Raw genomic sequence first — 7,571 nt, 5'->3', positions numbered from 1 at the left:
GGAGTTGCATTTTCAGACCAACGAAACCCTATGCAGCAGCCCAACCTCGTTCCCAGGATATATGACAAAGCAGCAATACTGGTGCACGACACTAGCAGCAGCCTGTCCCGTTGCATCAAACTGCACTACATGCCAACCCAGCAATAAATACCGGTAGAGGCATAAATATTTCATCATTAGAGATTGGATCGAGCTAGCTAAATTGGCTGCTACTAAACATGCACGCAACTAATGCAAAAAGTCCGTACAATGTAGCTAGCGAGCTAACTATACTAGCTGCTAAAATTAGAAACGAAACAAATAGCTAACTAGTTAACGACTTGTTACACAGATAACGTTAGCTACCTAGCGAATATGTTTGAAACAGCGTTTTGTGGTTGGGTGGCTAACTAGCTAAGTTAACTGACTTGCTGAGTCTGATTTACAAGGTTTACAAGAGCACAAATTACTTTCGTTCAGGTTTCTGAATATAAACTTAAGTCAAGAGTTACTTACTTTCCCAAAGTTCAGTTTGAAGCAGTGATTACATTGTACACACACCCTCCACTGTGCTGTGCTGTTTGCTCCCCACTTCCTGAGTGCTTTCTGCGCACGCGTTACTGTGTTCCAAGGATATAGGACCAAATGCGCTAGCACTGACGCCTAGAGAGAAATGTCCAGTGAAGTTAAATAAACCGTTTGCCCATAGAATAAACCCACATTATCAATGTACATTTTTTAAAAGTCTGTTCTATTCTGACTATATCATTCCAATGAAAGGTTAATTTTCATGCATATTCTTTATTCAAAAATAGTTCAAAATAACAAAACATAAGTACATACAATGTGTTTGAAATAAAAACCTAAATAGACTGACACACCTGCCACTACTTTGTACAGTGCATCAGTACCGACACAAATGGTACACATAGTACAAGAAATTGTTCCACCAAGTGCAATCTTTCCAACGTTAAAACATACACAGAATAAATATTCAATTTTAAATACAGTGTTAGATATGCTGTGTATAGACATTTACATTTTAGTCATTTAGCAGACACTCTTATCCAGTTGGTCATATATTTAAAACTAACATACACTGTCATGCTTCTTTAGTCATATTTTAGCACTGAGCAAGTCAACAGTTGCCAGTTTAAGAATTTTGCTCAGAATTCCAATGCTGACACACATAAAAGCTGTTACAACAGGTTACATGAAATGAAAGTACAGTACATCAAAGAAAGGAAACAGAAAACAGCATAGATGGTAATTTACTTTTGTTATTAATAAGCCTTACCAACCATATATAAATATTGCAACACATTCCACACAGAAAGAAACAAAACCTTGCCCCTCATGATAGAATGTATGATAATTTTGAGTCTATGCTAACATATTAGTTAACACCACAACTTTTAGCTGAAATTTATCGAATCGTCCATATTAAAACGCATTCCATGATAGGATCAACTTTGGCCTGGCTCGGACTCCGTTTCTTTAAGCCTAGATCAAGCATCTCTTTCCCTTCGCTTCATGGTATCTTTCTGTTTCACGTGCAACCATCTGGGCTTATCAATTTAACACACAAAACATTGAAAGGAGAATTTTAAGTGCTTTTCCTCTCATTCTGCAGCTGTCAAAACACAGAAGAACACTTGCAGAGGTATATTCTCAGTACATGATCTAAGACAATGGTATTATCCTCCTTATGCTGCCCGTCAAATATTAGGCAATTCTGCAGGTAGTTTAAAAACAGAATACATTGTTGTTACAAATATGGTAATTTTTGGTGGATGACAAAGGTCTTTAAAAGTAACAGGCATCCAGTCCTCAGTATAGACTGTGCAACACAAACCATGAGTATAGTATAAAAACAACAGCAAAGAGTTACATGATAGACATACTTACATATACCTGGGCAAGGTGTTTGAACACTGACACCAAACACATGGCAAGGTGACATCATTCCTTATTATGTGTAAGGTCCAGAGCAACACCACACCTTGACATTCCCAAATTGTAGGATACACCATAGGTAAACAGCAGTGAGGAGAGACTTTTTTCTTCCCAGCAATGTTGACTCCTATCACCAGTGGGATGGGGATATGGCATGTACGATGTAGATGTGTGTGATTCTGCCATACCCTCCTTTCTTTTCCAGTGCTTTGAGTACCTCTGCTTCTTCAGTTGCCCCTAGGCCAGGGTTTCCTAAACTCGGTCCTGGGCCCCCCGGGTGCACGTTTTAGTTTTTTCCCTAGCACTACACAGCTGATTCAAATAACCAACTCATCATCAAGCTTTGATCATTTGAATCAGCTGTGTAGTGCTAGGGGAAAAAACAAAACGTGTACCCCTTGGGGTCCAGAGGACCGAGTTTGGGAAGGTTAGAATTTGGGGCGGTTGAGCTGATCCTAGATCTGTGCCTAAAAGCAACTTCTACCCAGAGCTCCTCTACTCACTGGCTGCCCTTCAAATTCTGTATTGCATTAAGGAAGAACTCATACCAGAAGAAGGTGAAGCCCGTGGAGACAGCTGCTTTCACTAGGCTGGGAGATAGGCCTTTGAGAAAGCCCCGGAGACCCTCTTCTCTGGCGATCTGGGACACACAGTCTACAAAGCCACCATACTTCCGCACCTGCACACAGTAAGCAGAGACAACACACTTCAATGTCAAGTAGATGGTAGCCCCGTATGACAGGCATCTTGGCTCTAATATAAGACCTGCTGTCAGGCACATGACTGAATGAGACAATGTAATGAGATGCCTACTGTACCTGTCCAAACTGGGCTCTGGCTTCTTCAAACCCTCCCACCTGCAGTCTCTTTTTGATGAGGTCAAAGGGGTAGGTCATTGTCTTGCTGATGACTCCAGCACAGCTTCCACATACCAAGCTTCTGAGGTTTCCTACAATAGAAAGGAAAAGGGAAAAAAGCAGTAATGTTCAGGTAGTTTCTAGGCCCCTATCCTTCAGTCATGTTTATGTGTTCAGTCAGTGGTACTGGGCACTATCCAGGCCCTAGTTTCAAAGTTAGTTTCCTGTTTGCTAGGACACTACCCAAGCCTAGGTTATATTCTAGTTTCTAGGTCCTATACCCTTAACAGTCATTGGTATGTGTACAGTGTTGCGTATTTAAAACATGACCATCCCTACACTGGCCACTGACCTCCGACGTTGCTGTCCTTGGGCGGTGGTCCCATGAGGTTCTTGAGGACCTTATAGAAGAAGAACTGCAGGCCTGCGTAAGGGAACACTGCCACCAGTGTGGGAGCCAGGCCACGGTAGAACCCCAGGGTCCCCTCTTGTGCGGTACATGGTGGACACAGCATGTCTCAGGCTCCGATACACCTATGTTACAGATTATGCCTGTGGTTAGCTAACAGCTATCAGTAGCACAAGCCAAAGATTCGATGATAACGCTTTAACAAAACCAAAGTGTGGATTGCAGTCACTCCTTGTCCATAGACTGCCTTCAAGGTAAGGAAACAAATATCTAAATAAAGATATGTAATTTCGCTAAACTATCCTTTTAAGGGGTTATAAGTAGTTTATTGACAGTTAATGATTATATATAGTTTATTATAAATGTATATTTAGTTTATAAATAATTACTTACTGGTTGAAATTGTGTGGTTGTCGTTTTGGTGCTTGCCAAAATATGGGTTGCACAGTTAATGGACTATTACTGCTGTTGATAACGGTACAATGAAGCTAAAGCTTTTCAATAGATTCATACTGTAGGTTTTTCTTTCTCTCTCACCTTGGACTCTCCCTGAGCTGCAAAGCGTGTTCGCAGTGTGTCTAGTGGCTGGCAGGCTACAGTGGCAGAGCAGGCGGCCAGACCACCACACACAAAGTGCACCCCTGCTGTCTGGCTGTCATATGCGGTGCTCTTGTGGGTCATCTCAGTCAGGAACTCAAAGCTGGCAAACTATGGAGGGACGAATACATAGTCTCAAAACACAGCCTGAAAACACAGCCTTAAAGCACAGATGAAAACAGTTTCAAAACACAGACAAAAACACAGCCTCAAAAACAAAGTCCAGACACAACAGTGCCTAGTTCTACACCACAGCTATGAATTTATTTATTTTATTTATTTTTATTTTACCTTTATTTAACTAGGCAAGTCAGTTAAGAACAAATTCTTATTTACAATGACGGCCTACACTGGCCAAACCGGGACAATGCTGGGCCAATTGTGCACCGCCCTATGGGACTCCCAATCACGGCCGGTTGTGATACAGCCTGGAATCGAACCAGGGGGTCTGTAGTGACGCCTCAAGCACTGAGATGCAGTGCCTTAGACCGCTGCGCCACTCGGGAGCCCAATGGAGACCACAGTGATAAAAAAAATAGAAATAAAAAAGTGAGGCACATGACTATATAATAATCTATCAACGCACTACCATGTGAGAGATGCTTTTGAGGCGTTACAGGGCAAAGGCTAGCTAGGGACAAGTTGAGTCAGAAAACAACTCTCAGACATCACTTCATTCAACTACGACACTGTGTGACATACAACAGGGTATTCTGATAGGAAAAATGCCCCAGTGTATGTTCCATACCTGTACTGCCCCGAAGCAGACAGAGAGGAGCTGGGCAGGGACATGTCCTTTCCAGAAGGCAGGCAGCCCCTCCTCTGCCAGGATACAGTGTGATGCCTGGAACAGGCCCCAGTACTTTCCTTCGGGGTGCTGGGACGACACACGCTCTATCTGCAACTGTGGATGCAAGGGGCGGCAGGTAGCTTAGTGGTTAAGAGCATTGGGCCAGTAATCGAAAGGTCGCTTGTTCGAATCCCAGAGCCGATTAGGTGAAAACTCTGTCGATGTGCCCTTGAGCAAGGCACTTAACCCTAATTGCTCTGGATAAGAGCGTCTGCAAAATGTAAAAAATGTAAGGAGGGATGTGTAGTGTCAGACAGGGAAAGAGGACATTCTGCTTTAGACATTATTGTGTAGAACGAAATACACATATGCATGCATACAGACAAACGCACACAGTTGTAAGCAATTCCCCAGCAAATGCTGAGCACATCATCAGTGTGTGTTGCCATGGCCACCAGTGTGTTGTGAGGAACTGGGCATGCCCAGTGGTGCTGTGACTCACATGAAAATAATGCAGTTCAACCAAACAATGTTCAGTAGCAATTAAACAAAACTTATTCAGGACTTGATGTAACTGAGTCGCACACAACACTGAGCTTTTTGGTTTGAGTCATAAAAGCCTGGGCAGAGATTAGCATGCACAAATAACAGAGTTGTATGTTTACCAGAACCACTAGGGTTAGGCCACATATAGTTTAAAATGTCTGTCAATGTTTAGGCCTACATTATGTTGCATTTAATTGTGTAGTTAGTTAGTGCCCAAAGTGGCCATGTAACTAAAAGTTGCACCACAATAATATCCATCTGATGATGCTTACTGTACCTGGAATCTTATCTTGATGACATCCAGGGGGCTGATCAGGGCTCGGGTCACCATGCCTGCGGCCGACCCAGCCAGGGCTGCATCTTCTGGGGCTAGAGTAGCACCCTGAGACCCTGGGTCATAGCCCACCATGATGACTCCACAGCAGCCTCACCAGAGGACCTCAGGTCTGGGGGAGAGAAAACATGTTATACAGCACAGGAGGTTGGTGGCACCTTAATTGGGGAGGACAGGCTGGAGCGAAGTAAGTGGAATGGTATTCAATACATCAAACACATGGTTTGATGCCATTCCATTTGCGCCGTTCCAGAGGTTTGATGCCATTCCATTTGCTCCGTTCCAGACATTATTTTGAGCTGTCCTCCCCTCAGCAGCCTCCACTGTATACAGGGTGACTAGTAGTTTCTCTGAGAGACAGTCACTGTAAATATGGACAGTCTATCGTGATTCACAAGGAATGATTGAGTATGTTGGTATTTTTATTGGAAGCCAATTCCGTATCACTTACTTATTTGTGCATCACTGCCACTAGAGATACAGTTAGTAGCTGTATGAAAGAGTCATCAGGCACCTTCCACTGATCAATCATGTGTTATGAATTTATTCATTGGTACATTTCCTTTTCTCTGTCTAACCGGAAGTTGACTTTACAGATACTGACATAACAGCTGCATCTAGCTGACAGCTACTGTAATTTACTGTTGTTGATTAGCCTAACTTGTTAGCTAACTAGCTACAAAGTTATTGATCAATCCTCCCTCCTATCAGACACATGTGGAGATCGCACACGTTGACTGCCATTGATGATCACGTCCTTCTCTTCGGTACATTAGTTGCAGTAATAATTCATAGTAAATACAGTAGCTATTATTCAGAAAATATCATAGAGGACAGGACCTTGACATAACTTTAAGGATAGCTATCTTAACCACTCAGTCGTCCTGGTTTACTTCAAGCTAGCTCGCAATTTATAGCTAAAATGCGTAAAACTGTCGACTCACTTTTATGTGCTGCTCCTCCATGAAAATGTGTGAAAGAATAGATGGTGAAGGACAGGTAAACTACATGTTCTTCTTCTCTTCATACAATGTAGCTTACTCAAACCAACCTGGGGACAGGAGAATGGTGGAAATCGAACCAATCCGCATGGAGGGATAGATCACGTGACCATGCAGTCCCAGTTGCATTACATGTGTTCCACTTTATGACACAAGATGTCGCTGTTGTTTGGGAACCAGTTTCAACATTCAGTACTGTATCACAATGTCTGCATAGTTTCAGGTAAAGCATATTGTACAAGTAATCAAATAAATCAAAACAAAACAGTCCACAGGTTGATGCTCTAAAAAACGGTTGTTAAAAGTCCAATAACATTGATTTACTGCACAATTTTCCGTTTTATTGACTGTGAAAGGAAAAAAAACACATCTGTGACCAAGACTCATTATATAGTAACAATCATGTTTATATTAAAGTACAGCAGCTCAATAAAATCCGACCTCAAAGTCTGTTTAAATCCCAAGGTCATATAGATCATGTGACATTTATTATAATCATTTTAGAGGCAACGCTGGTGAGAGAGAACCATTAGTCTAGTTTGTTGGCTCTGTTTCAATGTAGTGTGGAAGGAGGTGGTCAATGCGCATAGTAACATTGAAACCTGAAGAGTTACGTTAGCTACCAGAGTGCCTTTAGCTCAGTGAGTGGGCTAAGGTGGTATTGAGCCATGCAGATTAACCTGATTCAATACATGGTCGCTCACACATATGTGCAAGTCCAGGATCATATAGACATGAAAAACACCTCTAATTGGCAATACTATATATAGACTATATGAAAATAATACCATGTTGATGATAATGTATAGTCCTGTTAAATGCTGAAGGTCAGTGTATTGTGTCTGTGCCAGTGTTTGGTCTGTTCTCCTTGCCCCCTGCAGTGTCCAAACGAGATAAGCAGGAACTCGTGTAATCCGTTATGTCCCAAAGTTCATGTCCAGCCAGGCCCCAGCTGTGCTCACTCCCCCCCCCCCCACACACACACACACACACACACTCACAAGATCTCACAGTTTGACCAATTTGACTTCAGATTCCGGCGTTTGTCCACATTTCTCCAAATGTCAAATGTTGAAGTTGCTCCAAACGTCACATTTCGAGG

General features: G+C 42.5%; 1 pseudogene; it reads right to left on the bottom strand.

Annotated features, from left to right (window-relative positions):
• Window positions 1–2,300: 2,300 nt before the first annotated feature.
• On the bottom strand, window positions 2,301–6,516 carry LOC121570353 (annotated as a pseudogene).
• Window positions 6,517–7,571: the final 1,055 nt, after the last annotated feature.

Source organism: Coregonus clupeaformis, chromosome 7 (assembly GCF_020615455.1).
Source record: "Coregonus clupeaformis isolate EN_2021a chromosome 7, ASM2061545v1, whole genome shotgun sequence".
In the NCBI taxonomy this organism is placed as follows: Eukaryota; Metazoa; Chordata; class Actinopteri; order Salmoniformes; family Salmonidae; genus Coregonus; species Coregonus clupeaformis.
Note: the sequence above shows the minus strand (reverse complement) of the source record. Positions and strands in the feature narration are given on the sequence as shown.